General features: G+C 44.3%; 1 protein-coding gene across 1 annotated transcript in view; it reads left to right on the forward strand.

Moving 5' to 3' along the window:
• The window catches only part of LOC123977056 (retinoic acid receptor beta-like), a 182034-nt gene that overhangs the window by 127768 nt on the left and 36556 nt on the right, over window positions 1-17710 (forward strand). The window lies entirely within an intron of this gene.

Raw genomic sequence — 17710 nt, forward strand, 5'->3', positions numbered from 1 at the left:
GAGCCTGAGAGGCAGGAGGAGTGTTAGATTGGATGGCAGGTAGATTGCATCTATCAGAGGAATAATCTCTCCCAAAACACTGTCCGCCTCCAGACTCCAAGTTCTCTTTTTTTGTAAGGGCGGCAATTCTCTTCAATTCCCAAGGTGTCATATCATAGACTTGCCATCCAGCTCAGGCTAACTTGAAACAGAGGGGTGACATTGAGTCAGGCGAGAGACATCTCATTACACTTTCATATGCTGCAAACCGCCGTGGGTTGGCCGGCTGGTCAAAGAGAGCCCAACACAATTTCATTGATTTAAACGGCTGATCTGCTCTGCACGCCCAGAGCCAGGTGCTTCACTCCTTTCCCCACGTTAATTAATTTCCCCACAGTCACATCTTCTGCTCTGTGTCCTATGGCTTTACTTTTATCAAACGACAAAATGTTTGACATCAAAACGGTCCCGGAGGTGCTGAAGGGGGAGAGCCTGAACTCCTCGTCCTCCATGGCTGGGGTATGACCTGGCCTGGCGACATCAGCTGAGCTGCCAGCCAGAGTGCAGCCTGACATGACAGTGTCTCTCTGTCTCAACTCCAACACTGGAGTCATTCTTTCCCTGTCGCACTGGTCCCTGCAGCAGGCCGGGCATATGGCTGACATACATCGCCCAGGGTTATGCCTTGGGGGGGGACGTCCCCTCTCTGTAGGCCTCAGTTCCCTCGAGAAGCAGGTGGTGCCAGAGAACAGCTGCTAGATGCAGCAGTAATGGTCTTGCCTCACATGCACCCTCAATTCCCCTTCTCCCCAGTCCAACCAGTACACAGAGTACTCCAGTGGTTTTCAACGGTGTGCCAAAGAGGCCTTAGAGTACTCAGAGGTCTTTCTCAATATGCTTTCTTGTTCATTCACATGTCTTCAATCATACATTTGATGTTGTTACATCAGTTGTATTTATCATCTACTCCAGTTCATTTTTTGATAACATAATATTTTTCCACAGATGATGGATCCTACTCACTTTGAGGACCCCCGACATTTCCTGATTTTTGTTTTTTAGTAAAATGTCTTGACAACTATTGGATAGAATGACATGTACACATCTTCATGGTCCCCAGGGGATGAATTTGTCGATCACCTGACTTTTCATCTACTGCAACCAACCGGTTGGCATTTGTGGTTCAAAGGGAAATATTTCTACAGCTATTGGATGAATTGCCATGCAATTTAGAGTTGACAGTCCTGGTCTTTTTGTGCTTGGGTGATACCCTGACCTTTCATCTAACTCCATCATCAGGTGCAAGTCTCAAATCATCCAATACTTCTTTTTATTATTATTATTTTTTACAATGAAAATTACATCCTCACAGAGCTGCTGGCATGGCTGTAGAATCTGGTTGGAAAAAAGTAGTAATATGACATATACTTTTGCTCTCAGCCATCTGGCAGCATTACTTCTTTTATACCACTCATAAAGTATACTTCACTTCCCATGAGCAAATCGGAAAAAAAATTCCAATTGAAGGCAGCACATCTCTCATTTTAAATATGATTATGTTTCATTGTTTTCAGCATTTATTAATTTACACACACACACACACACACAAGAAGTGGATACATCATAACTTCTGGTTACATAAGTTATGATGTTTTCAGCAGCAAGAGGACACTTACCACCGCAGTTTAAAATAAATGGAGCTCTTTCGCGACACTGACTTTTTATTTGAGGAAAAAAAATGTGGAGTCCAAAAGAAAGTAAGTAGAAACAATGGATAAAAATGGATTTGTGCTGCAAATTTAGTCTTTTTGTCGTAGTTTTTTTGTTTTATTAGATTTTGACCCGTTTTATAATAGGCCTATTGAAAACAGAGAGATTTGCATATTTAATTTTTGAAAAGTAAAAACTGAAATGAGCTCTAAATATAACTCAAAGACAAAAGAAAGCGGAGGATGAAGGTTGGATGAAACATTACTTGCAGTAGATGAACTGAAGAAACTTGTTTCATAGACACAAATCGACTGGGCTAAGATTCGCTGTAAGACTAAAGCCTTGCATCCCACCAGCTCAGGAAATTGTGTCTTAATTGATCGCACAACATCCAGCATGCAGTCCATTTCAAACTTTAAAGATGTTTTGTGGTCTTGGGTTGTTAACAAGTTCTCTAAGCTCTCTAAGGGAACCATCTCCACAGGAACAAATGTTTCAACTTGACGTTCTTAGCTTTGAGGTCACCTCAGTGATGTACTGTAACAAAAACAACAGACATTTATTTCTGTGATGACTTTTTCCTCTGTGGCTGATTGTGAATTCTGTCACTGTAGTGAGTGGTTACAGTAAAACCCTGCTGACGCTTGGATCTTAGTGGTACCCGCTGAGGAGCCAGTAGCTGCAGCCTTAGACAGGTCAGAGGAGGTAGCATCAGTACTGCCTCACTACCTCTGATCTGCTCTGACAACAAGCCTGTCATTTGGCTGGCAGGCTCTTCTGTATTTAGTTGGTTGAGACCAGTTTTTTCCTGACTCTAGAAGGGATCAACTGGCCACAAGCACACAGTAATCACACAAATGGGACACAGCAAGCCTTGGTGAGATGGAAGTTTTTGGTGTGACTGATGACCAACTACAGGTAGCACTGTATAATATCTCAGCCCACAATATTTTTTATCGATTGTATACTTGTTTTTAAAGTGCAATAAGAAAAGTGATGCTGTTAGTAATGATGTTCCTCCTCAGCTCTGTAGATCTTTGAGTGCCTTCCAGCCAATTGTTTTGGTTTGATGACCAAAATCTGAATGAAATGTGAGGTTCTCTTATATTCAGGTGTCAGTCATTGATGATTCGACCCTAATCTGCAATTGGCTATACCATCCAGTTGATAGTCTGTGATAGTATGAAGCTAGAGCTCGCCGAACGATTCAACACAGCGAAGCAGCTAGGCTCTGTTCAAAGTCTGACTACCATCACCTCTATTTCTTTTGTTTGATCCATACAGAAACAATAAGAAAAAAAAATTCACCTGCCTGATGCAGATAATGAAGGATTTTAGATTTTTTTGGGGAAACTTTGTAATATTACAACGCTGGGCCTAGTTGGGAACAGAATTTCAGTATTTGCACTCACACTGTCCAACAAATGTGGATAACAACTAAGGGTTTATTTGCAGTGACGATTGCTTATATAGCACTAAAACAGTTAATATCATGACTAATAATCACCCAATAGTCATATTTTTATGAATGAGAATTTATTAAAAATATAAAACTGGATAAAATATTATATACAAAACAGAATGAAAACCTTGTCTCCACTGGTGGTTCACATGACTTCGTGGCTGGGACCCCATTAGGTGGACCCCCATTACCCCAGGATGGTCTTATCTGAAGATGGCAGCAGAAATGGATTCTGACCAGGATGAGAGAGGATGCTTGTTGCACTTTGAACAGTCTCCTGTTCAGCATCAGCACCACTGCTGACATCTGGACCAGAGAAATCAGTATTAAAACTGATTAAATCCTATTGCAGAAAGTGATACCGGTCCTGGGGCATAGTTGCTTAAGTTGGTTGGCTCGATGCCCTCATCATCATCATCAGCTGGACATTCAGTGGGTGTTTGATTCTCTTTGTCCACTTCCTCAACATTTTCAACTACCTCCTCATCACTCAAATCACTGGTACATGATTCCATCTCAACATCCTTTCTCTATTTTAGACAGCAACAATGGCATTATAGCATACTGTAGTAAACAACGCTCCTTGCTGGTGTCATTCTAAAATGGACATAATAGTTGCAAGAGTTAGAGTAGTTCCAGTAAAAATAATGCAAATGAATCCTTATTGTGTGAAACATTCTACTGAAGTCACACAATAATGTCTGGCTAGCTTAATATGCACTCTATTTAACATTATAAAAGGAATATGCAACCCCCCCAGACCTCTTACATCCCCTCATTCCCGAACATTCACACCTGTCCCTGAACAATGCGCCATGCATGCAACCCCCCATATTTCAGAACATTTGTCTGTCCTTGAACAACCATACTCCAAACCACTCCACAAACAGAGTTTGCCTTGTGAAGCTAGCAGATATTTGGGCAAATAAAATTAGCCCAGATTAAAAACAGTAAACTATATTTTACTGCTAACATACAGGAACAATTTCAAATACTGGTACTGTAAGAACTTAAAATACTGCAATCAGAAATAATTTATTCATTTAGAACAATACAAATCTGGTCTAAAATTAAAATGATAATGATAGAAATAGTGAAGTAACTATCCTATATGAAAACAAGTGCAAACAAGTGTCTCCATGTAATGTGCAAGGTGCACATGCTATTTTGACTATCATTCTCACCCAGCCAACAAAGACATAACAAGCTGAAAATCTAATTTGAAGCATGCATTCCACAATAACTTAGTATTTACATGAACTAGACATTCTAACAATCACAAAAAAAAAATCAGGGATTTTACTAACTTCATTGTTAATATATCCAGTCCGATGAAACAAGGAGATGTGTTTCCAGAAAAGTTTGTAGGTTGTATGAGTTCATGGGCTTATGGGAAGACCTATACACACATTTAGTATCCAATGGCATTGAGAGGCTAAACAATAGGCCATTGGCTATGTAAATGTGGTCCTTCAAAAAACAAACATTTGCAGATGTATTTTTTGGAGAGCTAAAAGTGATGTAATTTTACAGCCACGGGTCTTACAGGGTTAAGTGGATCTTCCCACAGTAAAACCACAAACATTTATTTTAACATTATTGTGTGTGGACAGAAATAAATAAATCAGAAATAACATGGTAGTTATTTAGTTTTAAAGGTGTTGGTAGGTGTGTATTGAACTTTGTGGAGAGTTAAAGGTGCGCATCTTTAGCTTCACACTTGCATTTAGGATTTCTACTAGAAAATGTTTACATGCTTTAATGTTTAATAAATAAACATTATTTTTTTCATACTGTCCACTGCTTCAGCACCTCTTTTCACCCTCTTTCTGAACACACAGTTTTACCTCCATTCTCTTTAGGACACCCCTGATTGTCCGGTTTTCCCTCTGATGCCCTCAAGCTGCTCTGCCTCCACTTTTGCTGGTTTACAGAGTTTCCATCCATCCATCCATCGTCAACCGCTTATCCTGCGTACAGTGTCGTGGGGATTTACAGAGTTTATTTAAAGTTACTGATTACTTTAGCAGCTAACCACTTTAGCTACTCAGTTAGCTGTCCTATTGCTAACATTACTACAGAAGTTTTTGACCGCTGGTTCATAGCCATCTGATAACAGGAGCTACTGTTAGCAACAGGTAGCGGTTAGCAATCAGTAGCATTAGCAACAAGTAAAGCTATCTGTCTATCAGGAAACTTCATAAATCACAGAGTTGAGGCAGAGCAGCCAGAGGACATCATAGGGAAAACCACACACTGCACTGCACCACCTCCAGCTGTGGCTCTGTGACATCATTTGACCACTAACTCTGGAACATGGGCTGATCTGTGTTACCTTGGGGGTGTAAACATAAGAGATGTTGCCTGACGTCTATCACTTGTTGGCATTCACCCGTTTTTCGGTGGTATTTTGAACGTGCAAGAATTACATATAAAGGAGGAAACAAAGGTGTTTTAGGGTCACAATGTATCAGTTCCATGTACTGAACTCCTTTTATTCAACTATGCCAAGGGAAATACAGTTTTCCATTTTACGGCACCTTTAAGCTAGTTCTTTCCCCCCTGCTTCCATTTTTTATGTTAAACTAGGATAGGCTAATCCCCTCCTGGCTCGAGCTCTGTGTTAACGCGCAGACATGATGACATGTTGTCAAGCTTCTCATCTAATTCTCTGCAAGAAAGCAATGAGGTGCACTTCCAAATACTGCTTTAAACTTGAATGTCAAGAATTTGCACAACTTTAAAAACTTGGAAATGAAAGTTGATGTCCACATTTGTCAGGAACATCTATCTGCATCAGGTGAACTCGGGGCATAAAGTCTTTCTACTATCAGCTCAAAACAGTTTTCAAAGTTCTTTAAAATGCATTTCTACCATGTCTCAATATCATATTCAGAAAATTGTGTTTGTACTTTGAACTTGACGTCCTCTTGCACCGGGTTGGGTGAAAAAGTGCAAATTGAGGCAGTGCACCCCAACCCAGAAAAAAAGTCCACCTTATTTTTCCAGCCAGTGAACATAAAGACTTCTTCCGTGTGGCTTCTCTTGATAAATTACAGCGTGCTTGAAGTTTTGCCACATTAAAAATAACCTGAGAAATATACGTAACAAACCAAGAGCTCATGCCCTGCTTCAGGCCAAAGCAAACAGATTTTATGTTTGCAAACACCTTTCGAGAGAGAAAGAGAGAGAGAGAGAGAGAGAGGCCATTACCAGGCCATAGTGACCTGGAGCAAACCTCTCTCTCTCCATCTTACTCTTTATCTCTCTCAGCCGCTCTGCAGGCACACTGGTACTAATTGAAAGTGCAGTGAAATATAGATGAACACAGGAAGCAAGCAGGCTGTTCCTTCCCTTTCCTCTCTTGCATCCTCCATCTCGCCTCTCATCCCTCTTTATCCTTTTATCTCTTTATCTGCCTCTCCTCTTGAGGTCAGATTGGTCTCTCTTGCTTCTGTCTCTGGCTTGCTATCTCTCTCTTTCTCCTCCTCCTCACTCTCTCGCTCACTCCCTTCATCATGAGTCTAGGCAGGTTAGGTATCAAAGGGGAAGGGGGCTCAATGAAGTCAAACTTCCACAAACAAAATAAAAAGAAACTATGGGATTACTACACTATATATAGCCAAAAGTATGTTGACACCCAAACAAACTATTTGAAAACTTTGTAGGATATGTCATTCCAAATGACTGCGGACATTAATTTGCTGCTATAACATCCTCCACTCTTCTGCTTTCATGTTTACTAGCACATGTTGGAACCTGGCTGCAGGGATTTGCTCCTATTCAGCCACAAGAGCATTGGTGATGTCCAGCACTGTAGCTGATTTTAAGCATTAAACACTTCATTTCCTGCATTCTGGAGACATCTTCTGCACCAGACAAAATTCAGGTGGCAGGTGACAATTCAGAATATAAAAATAAACTAGAATATAATGCAGTAATCAGTAGCTTATTATTGTTTTTAGCCTAAGTTACGTTTTTGGACAACACAGAGCTTTCTTCTATATTGACATTGCATTGCAGACTTATTGTGCAAAATAAACCTTTTTCATAGCATTTCTGTTTGTTAATTAACATTTCTTGGTGCAAGCCATTTTTCAGAACATTTTAAACAAATGCTTTCAAAAAGTGGTGGCCTACATGTCCCCAGCGTCCCCAGTGTAAATGACCCTCCATCCCTGCTCCCGCCCTACAGGTTGAGCTACTCCACGCTTATCGCTTCACCTCCGCTCACTCTCCGTCGGCCCTGTCACTTTGTCACTCACTATCACTGTAGACTGGTAGGGGCCACTGCTCTCCTTTACTCCGTCTGGTGCCTGTGGCTGCTCTACGTTCTGTGCTTCAGCTGATGTTAACACTACTGCAGCCCCGGTAGCAAACATATCGGTTATTTTCGCGCATTTGGCGGCAGCCTTCTGAAGATTTTTTTGGGGGGCCGCAACGCAAGAAACAGAGAGCAGAGGGAGTGGGGGCCAGTAAGAGATGTGATTGGGCCGGCCCAGTGTCAGTATAGAAAATTACCCAATGGGCCGCTGTCCATGCTTTATGGGCTGGTGTATATACACTTACATAAACACATAATTTACGTCACACCAGCCCAAAAGGTGCTCCAGCCCGCCAGGCATTTGCTCGGTATGCCAGATTACCAATCCAGCCAGGTTTTAAGTCAGAGCTCTGTGCAGGCCACTCAAACTCTTCCACACCAGACACAGGGGCAATGTTAAAATAGGAAAGGGACAAACACAATCTGTTGACACAAATTGGAAGCCAATCATTCATCCTGCTTAGAAATACGGGACCTGTTAGGAGAGGAGGAAATTTTGATTCACATGAGGATTGTGATTCTTTTTCTCTGACAATTATCAATCAAATCACAGATTCGTTGTTGTTAATAATGTTGTGGTTTCTCATTGCAAAGCTTCCAGCCAACTCTGATCACAAGAAGAAACTCTACAGCCTGCTTCATTTTAAAAGACCTGCACCCGCACAGCATTGTTGATAACGATTCATTTCCCTGCAACTATGTTGCAGCAAAGAGACTGTTCTTACTCCCACATACTTGCGCTACTTTATTTGTTTGGTCAGACAGTGACCTTTGTTAGCCAGTTATGTTTCATATATCAATTCAGTAGACTAAAGACAGGAGGAATGGTTTAGCACACAGTACACTGGAAGAAGAAGAATTACTTTATTAATCCCCATGGGGGGGGGGGGTTACATTTTTTTTCCACTCTATTTATTACTTTTTTACACATACACACACACAGGACCTATACACATGCTGTTAGGAGAGATGTTAGAGTGATGGGGCTGCCACAGAACCAAGCAGTTAGGGGTTCGATACCATGCTTAAGGGCACCGCGTCAGTGTCCAGGAGGTGAATTGACACCTGTCCAACAACCACTCCATGCTCCACACTGTGGTCTTTGCTGGAGTTGAACCGGCCACCCTCCAGTTCCCAAGCCATTATCGCCTCCCTCGCTTCAGAAATGAATCAACCAAGAGCTGAAGTGATTCCCAACCTTTTGATCTCGCCCAAACCATAAAAACAGCCCCCAATCACTACACAAAAAAGTATGTGGGTAGGTGTGTATTTCCAGTACTACAATACTTCATCTGACATTCAAATCTAATGTTAGAGTCAGTGTTCCTCAACCATTTATGGCTCACTTATACATTTTACTCTTTGGCGTACCGGGGCTTGTCTTGTGTACCAGTACTTCTCCCAAGCTGCTGGTACTCTTTGATGCCATCCATCTCAGGTTCTCTGGGCACCATGTGAGGCTCACCTAATCTCGGAGGAGACAGAGGAGGGAAGCTCAGGTGATCAGAATGTCCTCACCGCTTTTTGAAAGAATATTTTTAAAAGGTTCTGAAAAACAGCTTGCAATGAGAAATGCTAAATAACAAATGAAACTGCTTTGAGAATGCTTTATTTGCACAATAAGAAAACATGAAATGCAATTTAAATATAGAAGAGACAAATGTGCATTGTCCAAAAAGATGTTATTTTCTTTAGCTAAAGAAAACAAGCTACTGATTACTGCATTAGATTCCATCATATTTTTATATTTTGTATTGTCACCTGTCATTTTGCGCTTCCCTTCATATAAATAAAGACATAAAGACATTTCCACAAAGAATTGGTTCAGAATGCAGAAATTTAAGAGTTTAATGCTCAAACTCTTATGGGGGAGGACCCCCATTACCCCATTTGTATTGTATTAAATATTTCTTTAAAATAGTGTTTTATAAGATATTTTCTCTTCTTGATCTAGTGACCCAAGTGTATCGTCACACCCCTAAACAGAGCCCTTGTGTCCCCACCTGTTTTCTACACAAAGTGATGGGGCAGGTCTCTGTAACGACGTGGGCACAACAGTCACTGAATTCCATTGCTTGGTCAACATGGCAACTGTGTTGTGGGGACAGCCCAGCTGACGGTGAGTGTCCTGGTTTTACTTTTTTTTTCTCACTTTATTTCACCCTTTGTTTTGCTCTGCCTGCCTCCCTGTGTTCTCCTCCTCTCTCCCTTGGCTCCTGAGCCCAGCCAACTACCTACACCTGCACCTCATCAGCCACCTCGTCTGCCTTCCACACCTGCCAGTAATCAACCTCATCCCAGCCTGTATTTCAACCCCGGTTCTCCACACCATCCTCGCTTGATCGTCGTTGCTCCTTACCCGGTGCCACCTCTACGTCCAGGCTCTCATGTTCCTTGTTTGTTTCCTCTTTTTCCCTGCATTCTGTCGCTCCAGTCACTAACCCTGTATTTCTGTCTGTTTTCCCTCCCAGGTTCACTCACCCTCGTCGTCCGTTCAGTCGGCTGGGCTCATCCTCCGGTCCTCACCTCTCGGGCTTCCTCCACGGCGCCCTCCCGGCTCCTCCCTGCTCCTCGCCTCACCACCCGTGCTTCGCCTGCTCCTCGGTCCTCCGTGCCCGCGTCCCCTGGCGTCTACCTCTCCTCCCTCACCTCTTCCCTAGCCCCCTCCGTGAACCCTCAATAAAACCTCCTTCCCTCTGAGTGTTGCGTTTGGGTCCTTTCTGTCCCGCCTCCTAACAGAACGATCAAGCCATCATGGACCCAGTGCGCCCTGGTGTTTAAGAGCCAGCCAGCAAGTTTCCAGTCCGACGAGGCCAAGGTTTGTTACATCGCTGGGCTGCTCCGCGACCGGGCTCTCTCCTGGTACGCGGCAGTCAGCGAGGGCCAGCCTCACGTCCTCTCCTCCTACTCCTCCTTCGTGGAGGAGATGCGGAGAGTTTTCGATCGCCCTGTGCGGGGGAGGGAGGCGCCTAGGCGGCTTCTCTCCCTCCGCCAGAACGATCGCAGTGTGGCGGAGTATTCTGTCGATTTCCGCATTCTGGCGGCCAAGTCGGGTTGGAACAGCGAGGCCCTCCGGTGCGTCTTCCTGGATGGCCTCAGCGATCGTATTAAGGATCTACTGGCCACTAGGGGCGTGCCGGCGGACCTTGATTCTCTGGTCGAGGTGGCCACCGATCTGGATAACCGTTTGCGGGAAAGGGCCAGGGACCGCCTCGCTCGCTGGTCTGCCACCTCCCGCTCTGGCCTCACACCACCCCGGGCCTCTGTTTTGCCATCCCCCGCGCCACACCCTGCTACACCGCCGGGCCCCACGGCACAGCTGGCGCCGCCTTTGCCTTCCCCCGACGCTCCTCCAGAGTCCACACAGTTCGGTCGCACTCGCCTCTCCCCGGAGGAACGCGAACAGTGGCGTCTGGCCGGTGAGTGCATATATTGCGGCAAGCATGGCCACCTCCTGCCTGCCTGCCCCGTGCGGCCAAAAGATTCGGCTCGTCAGTAGTTTTGGGGCTACTGACGAGCCGAAACCCTTCACCCCATCTCCGCTCCCCACTCGACGCCACAGTCACGTGGGGAGACGTAGTTCTCTCCCTCGGGGCCCTTATAGACTCTGGCGCCGATGAAAATTTTCTAGATATCGGGGTTGCCCGCCAGCTTTCCGTTCCCCAGATCCCCCTTGACGCGCCCCTCCGTGCTACAGGTCTCACTGGCCAGCCCCTCACCACAGTCACCCATCGTACCCAGCCGCTTCAACTCATCACCTCTGGAAACCACCATGAGTCCCTCTCCTTTCACCTTATCTCCTCCCCGTCCGCACCCCTAGTCCTCGGTCTCCCCTGGCTTGTCGCTCACAACCCCAACGTCGACTGGTCGCGGGGGAAGATCAGGAATTGGAGCTCCAACTGTCACGCGTCCTGCCTTTTGTCTGCTCGAGCCCCCGGTAATCGTGCTCCGCCTGCCCCGCCGCCCATCCCCTCAGACCTCTCCGGGGTGCCCAAAGAGTACCATGACCTTGCACTGGTTTTTAGTAAAGACCAGGCCCTGTCTTCACCCCCCCACCGCCCCTACGACTGCTCCATAGACCTCCTCCCCTCCAGTCACCTGTACAACCTGTCACGCCCGGAGAGGGAGTCTATGGAGCAGTATATTAAAGACTCCCTTGAAGCCGGCATCATTCGCCCCTCCTCGTCCCCGTTGGGAGCCGGTTTTTTCTTTGTCGCGAAGAAAGATAACAGTCTCCGCCCTTGCATCGATTACCGGGGGCTCAACGCCATCACCGTCAAAAACAAGTATCCGCTGCCCCTCATGGACTCTGCCTTTGACTCCCTCTCCCGGTCCACCATTTTCACTAAATTAGATCTAAGGAACGCCTACCATCTGGTGCAGATCCAGGAGGGGGACGAGTGGAAAACCGCCTTTAACACCCCCCTCAGCCATTACGAATACCTCGTTATGCCCTTCGGACTCACCAACCGCCGTTTTCCAAGCCCTGATCAACGACGTCCTACGCGATTTCCTCCACCGTTTCGTTTTCGTCTACCTCGACGATATCCTGATCTTCTCCCGCGACACGACCCAGCACACAGAACATGTTCGCCTCATGCTGCAGCAGCTTCTGGAGAACAGGCTCTTCGTCAAGGCCGAAAAGTGTGAGTTTCACGTCCCCACCATCCAGTTCCTCGGGTTCATAATTGAAAAAGGGCGGCTCCGTGCCGACCCATCCAAAATCCAGGTAGTCGCCGATTGGCCAACCCCCACCTCCGTTAAACAGCTGCAACGTTTCCTAGGGTTTGCTAACTTATCGCCGCTTCATCCGGAATTACAGCACTGTCGCCGCCCCCCTCACTCGCCTCACTTCCTCCTCAGTCCCCTTTACCTGGTCTCCAGAGGCCGCAGCAGCCTTCACCCGACTCAAAACCCTGTTCACATCCGCCCCTGTCCTCATCAACCCCGACCCCTCCCTCCAGTTCATGGTCGAGGTGGACGCCTCGGACGTGGGCGTTGGTGCTACCCTCTCCCAGCGCTCCCCGGTGGACAACAAGCTCCACCCCTGCGCCTTCTTCTCACGCCGCCTCACTGCCACTGAGAGAAACTACAGCGTGGGAGACCGGGAGCTCCTGGCCATCAAATTGGTGTTGGAGGAGTGGAGGCACTGGCTGGAGGGAGCAGAACACCCATTCCTGGTATGGATGGATCACAAGAACCTCGCCTACATTCAAACCGCCAAAAGACTAAACTCCCGCCAAGCTCGATGGGCCCTGTTCTTCACCCGGTTCAATTTCACCCTCTCCTACCGGCCCGGATCCCGCAACACCAAACCCGATGCTCTCTCCCGGCTCCACTCCACCGACACCGCCTTAAACCCTTTCTGTCCCGTCTCCTAACACAACTCAGCTTAAACAATAATTAACATAAATTTATTAAAACAGAACAAAACAAAGGAACAATCTCCTTGACTCAGTAAACTTTGACTCTGAAATTACAAGGACTTTCTACCCACTGTTTGTGCTTAAATAAATTAATAATAAATAAATAAATAATTGCCTACATTTAAAAAATCCTAATCATGTCTGTGATATTTTTCTCTCTTTTTTCCATTTTCTCTCCATTAGATGATGTTACCAGGCTTCCTCTTCTGCTTACTATGTAGATAAATTAACTAAAGGCTGATTGAGTTTACTTCCCTCTGTCTCTGTCACACCTAAGAATAAGGCTTAACAAATGCTTAAAATATGAATTGATAGAAATGTATGTGAAATGCTATGCTCATTAAATAATGTAAGTGACTACAGAAAAAAACTCTTAGCGTGCATTAAATGAAAGCAGCACTAACCTTCCGGCCTCCTGCCACCGAAGATAATGGTGTGAGTCTCAGTGATATGTATTACCTTTTAATTTTAAATTTTAAATTTAGTTAATACCTCATGTACCCTCTGTTGTAGTTTACCCATGTGCTGGAGAATAACAGTGTAATTTTGGGAAACACTAGGGGAGAGCTGCCATTTATTTTGAATATTGTTTTCTCCTGTTTTCTGGCTAGGAAGTCAGGTCAAGTATTTGTTGTTTTTCTTTTTGTACTTACTTTGTTAGGGTTAATTATTTGGAATGGGAAAAGGTGGTTTTGTTTGTTATTTTGGCCTAGCTCTCCCTGATGTCTGGGTTTTCTATACCGGCTGTAAATAAATCCATGTTATTAACAGACCGAATATTCCGTGGCACTTTGATGATTTCTGGGGAGTGGGGAAAAGACAGGAGACATCATGTTGCTCTCGGGTTTCCCCTACGCCGGGCGACAACCCTGTCCTCATCTTCCAATGACAAAAGAATCTATGCCAGAACCCATGTTTTGGCAATAAAGCTGGAAAAAAATAGATAAAAAACCCTAACAATGACTAACCTCTAGCTTGTGCTCCAGTGGGTGGTGTGAATCGAAGAGTAGGTATTGGTCTGTGTGTGTGGGTTTTCTGTAAACCCCAATCTGGAGGCTCCTGTCCTACATAGCAGAGAGCCATAATGTGTACAGCGCAGTCCAGGAAGGCCAAACTGTTGTTGTGAACATCTTCTCGTGTGAATTTAATATTACTGTCCACAGAGTTAATGTGTTCTGTGAAGGCTTGCACTTCCTGGCTTTTAATTTTGACCCAGGTGTTGTCCACATATCTGTACCAGTGGCTCGGTGCTGTTCCTCTGAGTTGAGGGCTTTGTTCTCCACTTCTTCCATGTAGATGTTTGCCACAATCGGGGATACCGGTGAGGCCATGGCACAGCCACGCTTCTGTCTGTAGAATCCTCCGTTGTACTGGAAGTAGGTTGTGTTTAGACAGAGGTCGAGTAATTTACAGATCTGGTCAGGACTGAGGCTAGTTCTGTTGTCCAGGGTGTTGTCTTGTGTTAGCCGTTTCTACTGTCTCTATGGTGGGGATGCAGGTGAACAAAGAAGTCACGTCATAGGATACCATGGTTTCATCTGGATCCAGTTTTAGTCCTCGAACTTTGTTTACAAAGTCAATAGAGTTTTGGACGTGGTGAGGCGTGTTTCCCACCAAAGGAGCTAAGATGGTAGAAATGTGTTTGGCAATGTTGTAGGTGACCGAGTTAATGCTGCTAATAATCGGCCTGAGTGGGGCTCCTTTGTGTATCTTGGGTAGTCCATAAATACATGGAATGGCTTCTCCACATACAAACGGTAATATTGTTCACGGGTGATGGTGTTGTCCTTCTGTAACTGTTGTAGACATTCTATGGCCTTTTACTTGTATCCGCTGGTTGGGTCTCATCTCAGTGTCTCATATGTGTTTGTGGCCATTAGTAGTGTGTTGACTTTGTTCTGGTAGTCCGCTGTGTTAAGGACTACCGTGCATCTTCCTTTGTCAGCAGGTAGGATAGTGATGTTTTGATCCTTGCTCAGAGATGTCACAGCCTTCCTTTCTTGGATGGTGAGTTTGGAAGGGGGGGCCTTCGCATTAGAAAGGGCTGCAGATACCTTTAGTCTGAGCTGTTCCGCTTCTGTTTCTGTTAATTTGTTTTTCCTAATGGCCGATTCTGTGGCTGTGATGAGGTCTACTATAGGTAGTTGCTGTGGTGTAAAGGCAAAGTTTAATCCTTTAATCCGTCTTTCTCTGCTTGGGTGAGTTCCCTATCTGAAAAGTTTTTCACCCATCTGTTGTCGGTTTCATGTGTTGTGGGGTTGTTGTCCTTTCTCCTCCAAGACAATTCTCCTGTTCTGTTAGTGCAGCTTGTGCTGGACTGTAGGTTTTGGAATTTCCGGGTCTGTCTTTCTTTGCTCTTTTTGTGCTGAGATAGCTGTGCTTTCTTGATGAAGTCCGTGACTTTTCCCAGTGCTGTACTGGGCAGATATGTTTCTAGTTTGTGGTGTATGTTGTCCAATTCTTTGTTCAGGGCTTCAATTGTGAAATGTATCTGTCTCACTCTCTCATTCAGTAGCTGGTGTTGCGCTTTCTCCAGGATTATTCCGGCTCTGTGTCCTTTTACCGTGGAGCTGTGTAGGCTGTTGGGAATAAGTTTGTGTGTTCGGCATCTCAGGTTAAATCGTAGCGGGTTCCTGTAGTCTGCAATTTTCCTCAGGTCAAGACTCTGCAGTCTACTTACATCTGAAGGACAGAGGACACTCGTTTGAGGACCACCAGGTGCACATTTTAGACAGAGATGGATGGTTTGAAAGAGGTGTCAAGGAAGCCATCTACACCCGGGTCGAGAACCCGTCATTGAACAGGGGAGGGGGTCTACGCCACCACTTATCCTCCACTTACAATGCTGTCCTTTCATCACTTCCCAGGAAACTCAACAAGCGTAACCTATTGGCCTTAGGTGAAGATACCAACGATGGTCGTTCAGTCTCGGCCACCGGTAGTCCTAACGACTTTAATGACTGTCGTTACAGCAACCAGGAACACTAACGAACCAGCAGTATTGATGACCCTGGCAAACGAAGAAGTCCTTTGGATGAGGGACAAAACGTCTTCCAGTATCTTCAACCAAGTCCAGTTGCCCTTGACTTTAACCTTCTTCCCATTCAATGTTTTTTCTTCATTTCTACTGAATTAATACTGAAGACATCAAACTATGAAAGAGCACATATGGAATTATGTAGTAAGCAAAAAATTGTTAAACTAATCAGTATGTTTTATATTTTAGATTCTTCAAAGTAAGTAGGAGTTCATTTGTGGAATGTTTTGCCTTCTTAACGTGTTTGAGAGCATCAGTTGTGTTGTGCAGAGGTTGGGTTGGTACACAGTTCTGCACAGTGAATATTTCTATTTCACTACTATTCTAATCCATATTATGGCAAGAACCCTTCACCTCAGTGAAGAAAAACAACAGTACATCATTAATTTAGGACATGAAGGTCAGTCAAAAAAAAACATGAATGCATCTTCAAATGCAGTTGCGAAAACCATCAAACGCTATGAAGAAACTGTCTCTCATGAGGACCGCACCAGACAAAGGAAGACCAAGAGTTACCTCTGCGGCAGAGGATAAATTCATTAGAATTACCAACCTCGGAAACCGCAAATTAACAGCACCTCAGATTAAAGCCCACATAGATGCATGTGTTCACATATCTAAACATCATTCTCTCTAAATGGTTTCTTCTATGTGGTTGTTGAAAGACCCCTACAAAGAAAACTTTGCTCTTTCTTAACAGGATCTTTTCTCCCTTTTATCATCTGAGATGATTCTTGGTGAAAGAATAATGTACCTGTCCTCATCCAGCAGCTTACCTTCACGGTTTGTTGCAGCATCTTGATCTAAACCACCTGAAAGAAAATGAGATTGAATGAATAAATATGAATAAAACTTCAACATGAACTTTAAACATTTCAAAGAGACCAAAAAGTATTTAGCAGCAAATGATCAGATCATAGAAAAGTTTGTCTCACCACTCAAAGATGATGATTCTACTGTAGAGCATTACGATTCCCAGGATCTTCACTGTAACATAGACATCAACCCCAAACTCTGGATAATTTGTAACAAGACAGCACGGTCAGCTTCAATTTAACAGGAAATGTTATGGCTCTAAATATCATATACTTTAATTCCTTCAGTTAACCTCAAGTGTAAACAGGTTTATTAACATTATTTGAATGGCAACATTTCACACAAATGCAATAAAAGTTATTTTACAGAATACTTTAAAAAAACAAAGCAATACAGCAGAAGAAAACAAAACAGAAAAGAGCAGATTAGATTATAATTAGCAGATTCAGCACAGTTCCGTATTTACCTGCTTTATTACGTCTGATTACCTGAATATTTGTGCTATTAATACTTTATCCAACAATACCTGCTCCTATTTCACCACTTTATACAGTACGCTGGTCTTTTAAAAAAAAAAAAGTCATTATATTTTGCCGCATGCAAATCATTCAAAAATACCGGAGTCCAAATACACTTAACATACCAATAGCGTCTCTGAGACCTCCTGCACACTGATGCACCCTCTGCTGTTAATCTTCGTTGCCTCCTTCTTTGCTTAACTCGAGCACATTTGCCGGCCCTGATTCACATTAAATTGGCGTCTTTTCCCACCTGGCTGCAGCGGAAACACCTCCGTGAACCTTCACCTCAGGCGAACTTCTCAGCTCAGGACTGCCCCTCCAGGTGATCTCCCAATCAATCAGTGCCACTATTGGTATTCGAGAAAATAATGTATTAATTTAGCTACGAAAATTTTAAACCTAAATCAATTTAATTAATTAATTTAAACCAATTTA

The sequence above is a fragment of the Micropterus dolomieu genome, linkage group LG09, assembly GCF_021292245.1.
Source record: "Micropterus dolomieu isolate WLL.071019.BEF.003 ecotype Adirondacks linkage group LG09, ASM2129224v1, whole genome shotgun sequence".
NCBI lineage: Eukaryota > Metazoa > Chordata > Actinopteri > Centrarchiformes > Centrarchidae > Micropterus > Micropterus dolomieu.